The 16,850-nt window shown below is 35.0% G+C and overlaps 1 pseudogene; it reads left to right on the top strand.

Moving 5' to 3' along the window:
- LOC107582241 (diacylglycerol kinase beta-like) overlaps positions 1-16,850 on the top strand; it is a 49,039-nt pseudogene that overhangs the window by 16,976 nt on the left and 15,213 nt on the right.

Here is a 16,850-nt window from a genome sequence, read left to right on the forward strand (position 1 = left end):
ATAATTAATAAATTGCTATTAATATTCATTTAATTTATATAAAATATAAAACAATTTATAGAAAGGTATCACATGATAAATTAAATACAAAATATTTGTTTATTATTATTTAGTTCTTTTTTATTTTTAATAATTTTTTTTTTTAAATTTTATATGTATACACACACACACACACGCGCACATGCATACATACTATAAACCTATAAAAAATGTTGTAAATTAATTTATAGATAGATCTCCGTCTCATTAATCATTCAGCTCCAGTATATTCAGTACTGTGTTAATGAAATAAAATTTTCAATTCGTTGACAAATGTAGTTGTTTGTTTGGATTAAAGAGAAGTGCAAATCTCAGTGGGATCAAGTGATATTTTTCCTATCACATTTTACATGAAAACACAAATTCCTTTTGAAAACAACTGAAAACCAATAGAGATTACAGAGCAAGTCGTGCTCATAATTACTTTGCAGATTATGCAAATGAAAAACAATGTCTTCCGTAATTATGTATATGAACTCTAGGAACTAAACAGCCAACAAATGCAGCTGTTGCCAGACAAGATGGTGCAAGAATATTTTAACAGACAGGGGTAATTTAAGACATTTACATCAGTATCAGTATGACAGCTTCTAAACAATTTTAACTTTTAGGTCTAAATTAACATGAACTCAGAATGTGCATTATTGCCCATATTTGTAACTTTATTTATGTGGCTTACCCACTTTCTAACATGATAAACTGAAAATATCAACATTTGATATAAGAGTGATAGTTCATATGAAAAATAGGGTTTCTGCAGCTTTTGTGAAGGTACATTTTTAAGAAAAATGTAAGGAATAAATGGAAAGGAGCACAAAGAAATTCATCAAAATGAAGTGAGTTTATGATTAAAGCAAGAACAAATATCTGCCAGTACACTCTTAAAAATAAAGGTGCTTCACGATGCCATAGAAGAACCTTTTTGTCTAAATGGTTCCATAAAGAACCTTTAACATCTGAAGAACCTTTCTGTTTCACAAAAGGTTCTTTGTGGCGAAAGAAGGTTCTTCAGATTACAAAATCGCAAGAAAGAGATGGTTCTTTAAAGAACCTTTGACTGAATGGTTCTTTGTGGAACCAAAAAAGGTTATTCTGTGGCATTGATTGAAGAACCTTCAGTGTAGGGTGAAGAGTGTAGGGTCTGAAAAATGACCTTTTCAAAGGAAAACATTAGACAGACTTTATGCTCCAATTTAAGACCTTTTTAAGGCTTTTTAAGACTAAGACCGGCAGAAACCCTGCCAAAGGGAAAACTAGCTATTTAAAAAGAAAAAGAAAAGTTTTTCTCATAGTCAAGTGCTGATAAATAGCCTAGAAGAAATAGAGCAAAATACTTTTTCAAAAAATTAGTCAAATTTAAACACAAAGACCAACAAGACTGGTAAAACAAATGAAACGCATCAACAAAAAAATCTCAACTCAAAGCTGTTCTTCATATTAACGCTTGTCTCATTGACTGATCACCCTGTCAAGTGATATTTTGGGTAATTAGGTACCATTTAAATACCAAAGTTGAAATATCCCTCTCCGTTAGACAGGGGGTGTTATCATTTCGGTCAGAGCCAGAAGCTAGATTCAGTCCCTAATCACACAGGATCGCCTAAGATAATGTAGTCTGTTTCCTAATGACCCTGCGCTCATGTCAAAGTCATTACTCTCCCGCTGAAGGCACATCATATGCCTGGACAAGCCGTAATTGGACTAAATGGTGAACTATGAAAGAACATTACACATGTCCCTTTATTAATTTGGGCACGAGAGTTTTGCAGTGGTAATTATCGGGGAGAGGTGGACAACGGCAGATGAAAGATAGTGAGTGACTGACTGCCGCAACTTTGACTTTAGAGTCAATGAAAGGAAATCGGCTCTCTCTCTCATGGACGCCGGATACGATGACGTCTCTGAAAGCTCCTTGGTTTCATCAAACCAGAGCCAGGCCGAGGGGAGACCGTGCCTTTGCTCTCATGTTTTTATTTATTGTGCAGTTTGTAAGAAAAGAGCAATACAATCTTTTAGATACTCCTGTCATTTTACCTTTCTTCTTGTTCTGCGTTGAAGAAAACCGAGCCTGGTGGGACCCCGGGCCTCCCTATGCTCTGCAAATTACAGTGGGATTAAAAGATGTCAACAGTAAAGGAATTGATTTTTTTTGGCTTACTCTAGACTTTTTTCAGCAGTGAGCTAGCAGGGGGTCTTCTGTGTGGAGGTGGTTTCATCGGAGGGGCTGGATTCACAAATGGTCCTAACAGTGTGTTTGGGTCTTGGGGGAAAGAGAGGGAGGCCCTCTTGGAGTAAGAAGAAAGTTTTTTTTAATCTCATACTTTTTTCCCCCGAATATACCTAGTCAGGTGGAAATGACCTGTTTGTGGAACTTTGATCTTCATACTATGGAAGCTCATTTCTGCCACTGAACTTTTTTTATATAAAGATATAAACTCGCAATTGCGAGTTATAAAGTCAGAGTCAAAGTCCAATTTTGAGGGGGGGAAAAGACTGATATGTTCTCAGAATTGCGAGTTTATATCTCACAATTCTGAGAAAAAAGTCATAATTGCGAGAAAAAAATATCAGAATTGTGAGTTTACATCTCGCAGTTCTGACTTTATTTCTCAGAATTGCGACTTTGTCTCGCAATTGCGAGATTATATCACACAATTCTGACTTTATTTCTCAGAATTGCGAGTTTATATCTCTCAGTTATGACTTTTTAACTCGCAATTGCGAGTTTATATTACACAATTCTGAGAAAAAAAGTCTGAATTGCGAGTGTGTATCACGCAATGCTGAGAAAAAAGTCAGAATCGTGAGATAAAAAGTCGCAATTACCTCTTTTATTTTTTATTCAGTGGCGGAAACGGGCTTGCATATCATGCTGTTATTTTAGTATACTATTATAGTTTTTGTTAATATTTTGAATTAGATTTTATTTGTATATTTTCCTTTTCCTTTTTATTTTTTTTTCCTTTTTAGTAATTTTGTTGTATTTTATAGTTTTTATTAGTTGTATTACTTCAACCAAATGAAAATGAGAAATTACAACTTTATGTATTTATTTATTTGTACTTTTTAAACGTTTTTATTTTTTATTTTATGTTTAGTTTTAGTTATCAGTAATACCTCTGGTTCTATACTCCCAAATGAACATATAATTTGCTATAATTTGCTTTGATGATTCAACAGAATTGGCATGTGTTGAAAAATCATGTTTTATTCCTGAAAAGGTCACTAGGCATTTCAATTATGTTTTAAATCAAACAAAATAAAAATTATAGTCCTGGGCCCTGACTGATATAAACAAATCAAAGAAATGTAAACTATCTACTAAAGAAAATCTAAGTGACTGTAACACATCTTCTAACTTTACCTTAGTAGAAAAAAGTATTATCACAAATTTAGTTAGGAAGCCAAACTTTTAATAATAATAATAATAATCATTGATAACGTGGTGAGACATTTTAAGTCATTTTAGCAAAAATACAAATGATAAAACCTGTATAGGTAGAATACTGTTAAAGTGGGATGCTTAAGTATCTGTTTTTAATATTCATTCCATTTTTCATGGTTTTGTGTAACAGACTAATTATCAGAAAAGGTGCCACTTTTGCCTGTATTCGTCATAGGTCATCGTAGGTCCAATAGTTTTGTGCCATGTTGCTGTTTTCTGTGAATTTGCAACAACATCATAACATGTCAAGAAAAATATAGCTTGAAACAAATGATAAAAATGTGTATCTTCTATAACGTGTATAAAAGTGTCATGTTTGTCGTGCTTCTCCTCTTCGTTCTTACAAATGATCAGGCATTCAGAATCTACATGTCTCAATCAGGACATACAATCTCTTTACATTTCAACCACCATCTCTATACATCACCATAGCAACAAAACATTTACAGTACACAAAGTACATGCAAACAGAGCACACGCAAGTGCATCTGAACCTCTGAGTACCTGTGACGGGCGCCAGCAGAGCCGCTGCATCCTGTATGTGTGTGTGATTAATTAGCCTGAACCACGTGTTCAGTCCTCTTGTCAATACTCATCATCGTTGGCTAGAACTCCAGCAAAGAATCACAAACACCTTATCTGTTAACACACATACATATGCATGGAGCTCAAACTTGTTTCCAGTCGCGTGGAAGGGCGATCAGGCCCATAATTGGTGCTCGGTGTGGGGGAAGGAATTCTGGTTTTGTCGTCAGAGTTTTGTCTGGTTTTAAAATACATTCATCTGGTTTTAAAATAAACACGTCTCTGTCTGCGATGTCTCTGACGCGGGGCTTTTGTTTATAGCTAATGGTCCGTGATAAAACCATCATGAGACTATTCAATATAATCCTCAATCTGTTGTCTTTTCATCTTCACACAGCTGTTTTGACAAATTCAAGATTTTAAGACCCAGATGCACAGAGGATGATGAGAGAATCTGATGCGCGAGTGTAATACGTCAAAGGCTCCTAACGAACCATTGTCAGAAGCTCACGAAACAGCGATGATGGTGTACCGGTGTGCATAAAAAACTGATCTGATTTGCTTTTTTTCTCCTTTTGCAGGATGCATCCATCGCTCATCGATTCCACATTATGCGAGAGAAACATCCAGAAAGGTTTAACAGCAGGTACCGCTCGCTCTCTATCTCTGTGTTAACACCAAACACTTCACCAACACTGCATCTTAACTCCCACTGTTTTGGCTGTCATCTCAATCTGTAAGCTCGCCAGCGTGTCTGCTGGGTTTACAGTGAGTTAATGCCCTGATAACTCTCCTTTCCTCTCAGGTGTGTCTTTGAGGCTTCTGCCAATCTTTTATTCTCTAAAATTAGATGAACATGTGGGATTGCTTTGTTAAGGATATCCTATAACTTGGTCTGAAGCTGAATAACCTTCTTAGTCTGAAAAAACATAGTTTTAATGTATTAATAAAACTGAATATGTAATGAAGAGATGCAAATGTTATAGGGCCTAAATGCACCAGAAGGGGATAGGGTTTATTTGTATATATCATAATTAAAAAAGCAATTAATTAAGTAAAATAAAAAAATATATATATACATTTTTATAAGTGCATTTTTTTAATATATATTTTAATTAATTACTATTTTTATGAATAATTTATTGATGTTGTGTGATTAATATGTACTCATGTAATCAATAAAAAATGTACTGTAGTCTGATTACATGTATTTTAAAATGTAATACAATCTAATTACAAGTACTTCATTTTTGGAATCTGATTACATAATCCAGATTACATGTAATCAGTTACTACCCTGCACGTTTCATAGAGAGAGAGAGATAAATGACAACCAATATTTAAAAAATAATAACAATTATTATAATAATTGAATTATTACTATTATTAATATAATTATTATAATTATTAATATAAACATAGAAAAAGGCACATCTAAAAAAAATAAAATTAAAAAGACTGATTAAGAAAAGGATTTTTGCAGCATGCACTGCATGGTAGGCTTATTCATAATGTATTGTTGTTAATTCCATAATTCTATTTTATTGTATAAAAATAATACACACACACAAATACATATAATATTTTTTATTGTTAATAATTTTTTTTTAATTAATAAGGTCAAGAATAACATCTCCACCCCTACCAGAAAATGTAATATAACCACTAGTTTTAAAACAATTAAAAAAAAAACATTAATATGAATATTATGATAGTTTTTCTCTTTTTTTCTTTCAATCGTAGATGTTTTTTTTAAAGGCTTAAAATTCAGATACAGCTATAAATAAGGTATTTATAGATTGATTTCCCTGAAGTCTAAACACTGTGGCTCTGTGGTTCTTGTTTGAGGTGGGACTTTCTGTTTGTCTGACCAGTAGATGACCGGGAAACCTATTTGAAAACATTCATTACTTTTTCATTTGCATTTAGTCATGCCAGTGTCACAAAAATGATACACGTCACCTTTAATTTATTGTATATTGCTATTGAAGTAACAGAGTGACACAAGTTTACTCATGTGTGTATTTACAGAAATAGATTTACTTCATAAAATCCTATTCTTTTATGACCCTTATGAATAGTCGAGCAACAGATGCTTCTTTGTGTTGGAGTGTTTTATTCTTTGCTGAAAGGATCTGAGTGATGTGGAACATCTGTGATTAGCCCTCAATGTGTGCACGTTCTAATGATGAGCAAATTTGATTTCTATGCTCCCATTAATATTTAATGTCCCAATAAGTCAGTACGAACACAGGCGAGTAATTGGTTGGGTAATTTAATTTGCTTGGGTAGTTTGACGTCATTTTTCCATCACCGTGATGACACAAGACCTTCAGGAGAGTCTTTTAATAATCAAATGGTAATTATACTTTCTACGTGCGGTCCTATATTTCAAACCTGGTGAGCAGATAACATTTTAATTTCAGGAATTAAGGATTGGCCAGGAGTCAGAAGACATGAATGTCTTTGTTTATGCCTGTGTTGATGTTGTTTCAGATCTGTGTGGGATGTATAAAGAATCAACCTGTATTCTGATCACACAAAAGCATGTGTACAGGAACTGTTTTATACCACTGTGTCTTTTGAATAATGATTAAGATATTTTAAGAAAATTATACCATCTGTTATTTGAATTTGATAAATAATTCACATGAGAGAATGGGTTTAGATCTTTCTATTACATAGTATCTTTTCTCACTCGATGTATGATGTAGGAAGGTATTGCAGATTTTTTTTTTTGTTGGATTTTTCTAGGAACCTTTATCTTTTACAAATATATACAGTAGCTGTTTTAATATATCATCATATTAGTAAAGCAAAGGCCATGCATATCTCACTTACAGTTAATGGCACTGGAGGTTTTTTTTATTGACACTAACTCGTCTTAACCCAGAGGTCGTTCAATGAAACGAAAAGTGCCTTTTCTAATTTGAGAAGGTGGTTTTTAAAGTTAAATTTTGCACAATTATATATATATATATAATTGTGTTTTTATCAGCTGTTTGGACTCTCATTCTGACGGCACCCATTCACTGCAGAGGATCCATTGCTGAGCAAGTAATGTAATGCTACATTTCTCCAAATCTGTTCCAATGAAGAAACAAACTCATGTACATATTGGCAGGGTGTCAATTTTCAGCAAACTTTCATTTTTGAGAAAACTATTCCTTTAAGCTTTCAGAAAAAGGTATCAGTGTAGACAGTTTTAAGGTTGACAGTTTTACAGTTGAACTTTTTTTTTACTTGCTTTAATTTGTTACTTTAAACAGTCCTTTCCGTCTTAAAATGATGTAGCATTAAAATGCGCATATTTTGTGTTTCCAATCTCTAACATTTTTTTCCAGTTCTCACTCCCTGTTATTGTATGTCATTGCGTTGACCTTAGTGAAGACACAAATATTTGATCGGCTTAATGAGTAACCCAACAACGGCCAATTGGTTTTTAATTATAACACGGCATCATCTTGTTGGTAACGGACGCAGGGTCTTGAGCGAACCCGGCTGTTTTTATTTGCACCTCGGGTGATTACCAGGAGGAAGGTGAGAAGATTTGACACTTTGCAGATAGATTAATTTACTGCTGGAGTAAGACCAGAGGGTGATAATGAGGTCGAGGATTAAAAGCAGACAATCAGTGTGGCAGTGTCACGTGGACTCGTGAAAGTACACTTTCTCTCTTGTCACTGATCATTCATGCGGTTCCAAGATAATCTCTGTCTTCAAGATGCGAAAAATGATAAAAGAACGGGTCTCTGTTGTCTTCGTTTTGTGAGCTTCAGTGGTGTCTTTTTAGACTTGTGATCTTGCGGTTGTTGCCTACAAAAAATACCATTTAGCTGCGTTTTACACCAAAATACCATAATAAACTGTGTGAGTTGGAATTAGCCATCACTGGCATCTAAAAAATAAGTTAATGTCATTTGAAAGCCTCTTACAATGTTTGATCTCCGAAGCGAAAAGCTGATGTGCGTTTGCACGCGCTCTCCTTTTATACCCGCGCTGTGGGGCGGGGTGCGCGTGGCGAAGCACGCACGCCAACTGTCATTGGCTTGTTTAGTTAACACTCGAAGGTGATTGGGCTCTCGGGCGAGATCCCAATTCGTCAGTCACTGACGTAACGTTGAACGTGACTGACTGAATGGGAACTCATATTAACTTATTCAGGTTTTACAATAATAACAATAAGAGCTATATGATATCAAGGTGGAAATAGTCAAATGGCAGATGATCATGATTGGATGTGTGGCTATGAATATATATTCAACCTTTCCACATAACATTTTTTAAATGAATATTTAAACCCCCAAATAATTTTTTTCCATGGATACAAAAAGGGGATTTACATACAACAGCTGTTCATATATATACTTTTTTTACTTTCAGTTTTTTATTTATTTATTTACATTTTTTTAATCAGTATAAAAAATGTACTGTTAAAAATGTTGGGGTCATTATTTTTTTTATCATTTTTAATTCATATTTTTTATTCAACAAGGGGGCATCAAATTGATCAAAAGTGACAGTCAAGACATTTATAATGTTACAAAATGTTTTATATATAATGTTTTAGATTTCCGGTAAATGCTGTTCATTCAAACTTTCTATTTATCCAAGAATCTTGAAAAAAAAAAGTATCACGGTTTTCACAAAAATATTTGTTTTCAACATTGATAATAAGAAATGTTTCTTTTATCTCAGGAATACATTCCATTTTAAAATATATTCAAATAGAGAACTATTTCAAATAAAACTATTAATAGAAAAGTTATTTTAAATTGTAGTAATATTTTACAATATTGTTGACTAAATAGATGCAACCTTGGCGACTTTCAAAAACATAAAAAAATCTGACCGAACTTTTGTTTTTTAATTTCCACATCCACACCAAGTGTGAAATGAATTAAAGTGTCATTCATGTGTCATTTATTTTAGCCATATGATACTGATAGGTAGGAGCACTTGAGCTGTATTGAGCCGTCTTTGAAACAGCCTACCGCTGACCAGAGTGTCGCCTTAAGGGTGACACGCTCAGCCTGAGGCGGTCTTCTTTAATTATTCTCTGTTTAACCTTTCCTCGAATCAGAGGGAGGCTGAACCATAGAGGGCCGTTTAGTGTAATGAGGGTCCTCATCAAAAAGCTATTGCAAGAGCTAAGACTGTTTGACCCACTGCTCTCTGTCTCTCTCTCTCTTTCACACATACACATATATACATCAGCCATCCCACCAGAGCCCTGGGCACCACCGCTATGCACACTGCTCCTCATTTCAGATGAAATCGCTGGTCTGACTGGGATGTCATCTATAATTAATGACCACTTCAGAGTGTAATTTATTGAGATCTCACCTGTGGCCCTGTCCCCATCCCTGCTGGACTTTCAAACCCCTCCCTGCTCTACCTCCTCATGTTCACACACTGCGTACATACAGAAATAGCAGACGACTCCACCTGATGTTCGCCACTTCACATACTGAATGTTAGAAGAAGATATCACACCTTGCACAATCATGTCAGGTATCAAAAAAGTCACACCATTGTATTTGTTCATACAGGAATGTTTCAGGATCAGTCACTGAAAAACTCTTATGTGTGAAACAGAATATTGTCCTCCTCAACAGTTATGGTGGTTATAGCCCTGCATGGACTTGTTTGTTTGACTTGGAAGTGTATGCATTGGTCTCGGCTGAATGTTCCAACTGAAGCATCTGTTCTTAAAGTGATAAAAAAACAAAAGAAAAATCAAAACTCGGTCATCATTTGCTAAACCTCATGTGGTTCCAAACCTGTATGGCTTAATTTCTTCTGTGAAACACAAAATTACAGTAGATATTTTGAAAAAGTAATGTGGCTCCAATGTTGTTTTGTAACTGACTGAATTTTATTATATGTACAAAAAAAGTAGAAACATTCTTTAAAATATCTTCATTTAGGTTCCACAGAAGAAAGAAGGTTTGGAATGGACAGATAATGACAGAATTTTCATTTCTGAGTGAACTGTCCCTTTAAATTGTCTTACATAGTGCATAACTTGTGTGGACTTTTATGATGCTTTTTATGGTCCTTTAATTTTTGGATTAAAAATACAGTAAAATCAGATACATAGTGAAATATTATTACAGTTTAAAATAACTGTTTTCTATTTTAATAGATTCAAAATGTAATTTATTCCTGTGATCAAAGCTACATTTTCAGCATCATAACTCCAATCTCCAGTGTCACATGATCCTTCAGAAATCATTCTAATATGCTGATTTGCTGCTCAATTAACATTAATATGAATATTTTTGTGAAAACTGATACATTTTTTTCAGGATTCTTTGATGAATAGAAAGTTCAAAAGTATGACATTTACTGTATTTGTCATAGACTTCTTTTATAACATTATTAATTTCTTTACTGTCACTTTCGATCAATTTATTGCATATTTGCTGAATAAAAGTATTGATTTCTTAAAAAAAAGTCTTACTAACCACAAACTTTTGAATAGTAGTATAAAGGCATATAGGTTTGGAATAACATGAGGGTGAGTAAATTATCAATTTACAGTAGCATTTATAAAAATTTTCAAATATATATATATATATATATATATATATATATATATACAGTGCTGTTTGTGAACCCTTTACAATTTTCTATATTTCTGCATAAATATATGACCCAAAATCAAATCCATCATCAGATTTTCACACAAGTCCTGAAAGTAGACATAGAGAACCCAATCAAACAAATGAGACAAAAATATAAAAAAAAAAAATTTTTTTAATTTATTTATTGAGAAAAATGACCCAGTGTTACATTTCTGCATAAATATTGTTTGATTGGGTTCGCTATGTCTACTTTCAGGACTTCAAATCTGATGATGTTTTGGGTCATATTTATGCAGAAATATAGAAAATTGTAAAGGGTTCACAAACTTTCAAGCAGCACTGTATATATATATATATATATATATATATAAGCTAGAAATCATGACAATGTACCTTTCATTAGTGGGTTTATTGGAAGACCCCGTTGTTTTTGATTTCAGGCCAGATCCTCTTTGGTTTAGTCTTAGTTCATTCATGTTGTAGACGTGCCAGGACTTGCTGTCATCAGATTACCTGTGTGTTTCTCTTAGACTCAGTTGGCAGATGCAGGTCTCCATCTGCAGGGCCTGTGAGACATTCCCCGTCTGCACTGGAACAGAATTCCACAGGGAAGCCCTTACTCTCCAAGAGACTGAGTGTATACATGTGCACTGATGACTGTTGTGTATCATGAGCACAGATTACGCAGAGCTGTAGTTAGGCTTGAGTTAAATTTTAGGTGCCGATGTGCTCTTAGACTCTGACGAGTACTGCGAGTCAGATAAAACCCAGCTGTACTCCCCTGCTGAGTTCTCCTCCGCCTTCACGGCAACCTCTTCAGTAGCCACAGCCCCATGTGGAGCCACTGACTCCTGCAGGGTTGCCAGCTGTCAGGAAACCTCTCCTCCTTCACTCTCTCCAGCCATTAACCATCACCCTGAGTCAGGAGAGCCTACTTCACTCTTCAGCTACTCACATGACAGGCCTGGCTTTACACTTTCAAGTGTTTCGCTCCAAAATGCACACTCTGAACTCTTTAAACATAGTCTTTAAGTAGATTTTAGGTTTGATTCCGCATTTTGAAATGCTACGTCCGTCGTATGTGTTTAGCATGCATGAATCCATACTCCGTACATTTACAAGTTTGATTTCAGACTAAAGCCACACATGTTGTACTTAATATGATAGACTCAACTCAAAATTGGTTTCAGTGTTGTGAACTGAATGCACTAAATGCGTTACTCTTTACATTGTGATTTTCACTTGTTGCAGTGCATTCTGGGATTGCTTAGTCCAAATACCACCATGGGCCACTCAATCCACAACGTTGACATCAGCAAACCGCTTACCCACACGACGCCTGTTTTGCCATCTGCCCTGTATAGTGAAAACCGGGATTTATCCGTGAAGAGAACACCTCTCCAAAGTGCCAGACGCCATCGAATGTGAGCATTTGCCCACTCAAGTCGGTTACGACGACAAACTGCAGTCAGGTCGAGACCCCGATGAGGACAACGAGCATGCAGATGAGGTTCCCTGAGACAGTTTCTGACAGTTTGTGCAGAAATTCTTTGGTTATGCAAACCGATTGTTGCAGCAGCTGTCCGGGTGGCTGGTCTCAGACGATCTTGGAGGTGAAGATGCTGGATGTGGAGGTCCTGGGCTGGTGTGGTTACACGTGGTCTGTGGCTGTGAGGCCGGTTGGATGTACTGCCAAATTCTCTGAAATGCCTTTGTAGACGGCTTATGGTAGAGAAATGAACATTCAATTCACGGGCAACAGCTCTGGTGGACATTCCTGCAGTCAGCATGCCAATTGCACACTCCCTCAAAACTTGCGACATCGTGCTGTGTGATAAAACACTGTGGCATTGTGCTGTGTGATGCACATTTTAGAGTGGCCTTTTTTTGTGGCCAGCCTAAGGCACACCTGTGCAATAATCATGCTGTCTAATCAGCATCTTGATATGCCACACCTGTGAGGTGGATGGATTATCTCGGCAAAGGAGAAGTGCTCACTAACACAGATTTAGACAGATTTGTGAACAATATTTGAGAGAAATATGCCTTTTGTGTACATAGAAAAAGTCTTAGATCTTTGAGTTCAGCTCATGAAAAATGGGGGCAAAAACAAAAGTGTTGCGTTTATAATTTTGTTCAGTGTATAAGCACATTACCAGTCAAATTTTTGAATAATTAAGATTTTTTTTTAAAGTTTTTGAAATGAATTTGCTTCATTTATTTGATCAAAAATACAGTAAAGCTGTAATATTGTGAAATGGTATTACAATTTAAAATAATTTTCTTATTTTAATATATTTTAATATTTAATTTATTCCTTTAAAATGTAATTTATTTATAATCTGCTATACCAGGGTTATTATAGTTAACAAAAAAAATGTAAATAAAATTTTAAAAACTTATTTCAGCTAGCTGCCCAAACAACACTTCTCTTTTTCATTTAGTTAAACTAAAATCTACTAAAAATAAATACAACTAAAACTGAAATAAATTTTAAAAACATTATATAGAGAAAAAATAATAAAAATGACAAAAACACATCAAAATTGCTAAAACTTTCATTTCAATTAAAATGTTAATATATATATATATTAATTTAATATATTGAATTACTTATATATATATATATATATATATAAGTAATTCAATATATTAAATTAATATCAATTTAATAGTATGCTCAATTGCTTAATTTTATGCTCAAATAACAGTAAGAGCTACGAGTTACAGTTTTAGAACATTACATCTAAGTAGAATGTTTGAAGAATATTAAGACACCAGTCAAGTGATTTTACTTAGAAACTTCCTTCTGTCTCTCTTCCGCTCTCTCTACTCTTCTTGTGGTGTCATGTTCTACAAACCAGTGCATCGGAGCAGTCCTGACAGAGGTAGTTATATCAATGTGATATTTATCACCTCAGATAAAGAAGAAATTAGTGTGAGAATGAGGTCGTACATCACTGCAGGTTAGATTAGGTGTCAAAGGACGAGACCATGTTTGCCTTTCTCAGATGCAGCAGAAAGTGGCAAAAGGCAAAGTTGCCGTGACACTTTGCCTCAAGTCCGTGTTTGGTAGCACTAGAAAGACACACAACAGACAGTGTTGATTCAAAACACTTTATGTACATTTTTGGTACTTTTTTAAACTCTGTGATCTTTTATAATTCTGTTTCCATGTAAGAATAATCCAAAATTTCATTCCACCCCACCTAGCGTGTGTACAGATCTTTCCCTCAGTCTTTAGTGCAGCTGTGACCCTGTCTATCAGCCCTACTTGTGTGCGTCGGTAAAAGGGAACGGAACAGATGGGAATCCGATTGAAGAGATGAGATGCTCCTAATTACCTAATGAGCAAAGGGATCAGCTTGATTTGTCGCTTTAGCACTCTTGTTAGGTTAAGTGGAGGGAATCGACTAAGAAGCCATCTTGGCTCAATCTATACTGATCTTTTGCTCAAATGTCTACAATGCAGGAAATCAGAGGTGAGGTCTAGGAAAAAGACACATTGTCTGAGATCTGCAATATGTTAGAAACCCTGAAACTTCTATAATTGGACAACTACATTTTGTTTAGTCTTTACTTCATTATTTAATTAATTTTAATTAATTTTGTTTTGTTTTAATTTATTTATTTTTCTTTTGATCCAATCCCTGTATGCTTTCTCTCTCTCTCTCTCTCTCTCTCTCTCTCTCTCTCTCTGTGAAACATCTTTGCACAACACATTTTTTTTAATACAAGAACAGTTTATCTTGGCCACTTCTATGATCAAAAAATGTCACAAAGCACCTGTATTTAAGTCTGAACTATATGAAAGATTACATAACTTCTAAAGCGATATCTTGAAAATTTAAATTTAATTCTCTCCTCCAAAACTCCTCCATATTCATATTCCAGTGCAAAAATTGATTCATATTTATTTAGTAGTTAGTTAGTTAGTTATTTATTTAGTAGTTAGTTTTTTCATTTTTATTATAATATATATATATATATATATATATATATAAATGTTTTATTAATTATTAATTCATGTATTTATTCAATTGTTTAGTTCTAATTCTAATTCTAAAATCTCATCCATTCATTCAAAAATTGCTTCAGAAGATTCAGAATTTGAAGTCTTATAAACTACATTTTTGTAACTTTTATGCTGTATGAAGTTTCTTCAGTTCTTTAAAAAATACAGCATATTGATTTGGAGCCAAATTCTATTACACTAAAACAAATTGTTAGTAAGGAATCCAGTCAAAATGACACTAAGTTCACGAATGGTGCAACACAGACCTGTGGCTGTTACCCTTCGCAATCAGATAAAATATAAATTATGTTAACAAATCATCCCTCGACATTCTGCTCTGGGTTTTAATGCAGCTTTTAATTAGCAGTCCTACCTAGATGCATAACGAACATAAAGGTCCATATGTTAATCCAGGCATCCTGTATGTCCTGAATGTATGCTATAACTAAGTTTTCAGCTTCTGACACTATGAAGAAGTGTGAGTCCATGTAATCTGTGCTTTGAGGTGTGTGTTGTTACATATGGAGCCCGATCTCAGCATGTGCGCTGTGTTTTCCTCATCCGTTCTGCCGTATATTGACCATGTTGCACATTATAAATCAAAGGCGGCGAGGTTCTCCTGCAAGTGGCTAATGAAAGCTCATTTTTAACGTCACTAAATGGTCCTGACAAAAAGTCTGAGGAAATCAATAATTCAGCGATTGTTGTCCTGCTTATACTAATAGATCTAGGTTGTTGGGGCTGGGGTCCAGCGAAGAGGGAGCCATTTTTTATTGCGCAGTTTCTGCACATCAGCGTGTTTGAAAAGGTTTTTCCCCAGCCACGAACCCCTGATTGATAATCTGTTGTGGATTTGTGACTAATGCCAGAATTTTAGTCGGATTCAAGCTGTGGGCATTTAAGAAGTGTTGCTGCCATTAATATAAATACCTGTCACCTCCCTTTTAGTTACAGAGGCACAGATTGATGTTAGAAAGATAATGCTTTAAAACAGCTTTTATGCACTTATCTTTCTTTACGATATTGCTGAAAAGCCAATGCTTGTATTCCCCCCCCCCCCCCCCCCCCCCCCCCCCCACCCCCCCAAACTACCGTGCTAACAAATGCCATGGCTCTCTGCATGCTTGTCAGTCTACTCCTTCAACCCACAATGAAAATTTGCTGAAAATTTACTCAGGATTTAGATGAGTTTCTTCACTGGAACAAATTTGGAGAAATGTAGCATTATATCTCTTGCTCACCAATGGATCCTCTGCAGTGAATGGGTGCCGTAAGAATGAGAGTCCAAAAAGCTCAGAAAAACATAACAATAATAATAATAATAATAATCTGCAAGTAATCCACATGACTCCAGTCCTTCAATCAATGTCTTGTAAAGCAAAAAGCTGCATGTTTGTAATAAACAGATCCATAATTAAGGTGTTTTAATTTTAAACCCTAGTTTCTGGCCAAAATATCAGTCCATAATCCATAATAACGTTTCCTCCAGTGAAAAAAAAATCCTTCCCCTGTTGTCACATCAAAATCCATTGACATATTTGTTTAGAACTGTTTTGGATTGTTTCTGCTCAGAAACAGAGCTTGATCTGTGCATATTTCTCTCCTGAGTCAGACGAGACTTTTTCATTGGAGAAAGCAACATTATGGCTAGAGGACTCATATTTTAGCCAGAAGAAATGGTTTGAAGTTAAAATGCCTTAATGATTAATTAGTTTTTATATAAACAAACAGCTTTTCGCTTCACAGGTTGTTAATTGATGTTAATTGTTGAGTGGTGTGGATTACTTGTGAATTATTGTGATGTTTTTACAAGTTGTTTCAATTCTCATTCTGACGGCACCCATTCACTGCAGAGAATCCATTGGTGAGCAAGTGATGTAATGCTAAATTTCTCCAAATCTGTTCTGATGTAGAAAAAACTCATCTACATCTTGGATGGCCTGAGGGTTATGCATTTTTAGCTAATTTAAATTTTTGGGTGAGCTATACCTTTAAGCCTTTTTATTGTTTTCGTGCCAGTTACTGCCACATCCTTCATCTCCTTTATTTTACTTTAACCAGATCCCATTTTTCTGCTTCAGATTGTGTAATTCTCTAAATCTCTTTTCAGTCTCTGCTGTAGAAGGTTCAGGTGTGTGTGTCTGCTGGTAATGAAAACAGATGGTGGTTTGTTCTGGTGAAGTCACTGATCATGATCCTGGTCCCAGAGAGACTTTGTGTTGGGTGGGGGACAGGG

This window comes from Sinocyclocheilus grahami, unplaced genomic scaffold, assembly GCF_001515645.1.
Source record: "Sinocyclocheilus grahami isolate Dianchi unplaced genomic scaffold, SAMN03320097.WGS_v1.1 scaffold42.1, whole genome shotgun sequence".
In the NCBI taxonomy this organism is placed as follows: Eukaryota; Metazoa; Chordata; class Actinopteri; order Cypriniformes; family Cyprinidae; genus Sinocyclocheilus; species Sinocyclocheilus grahami.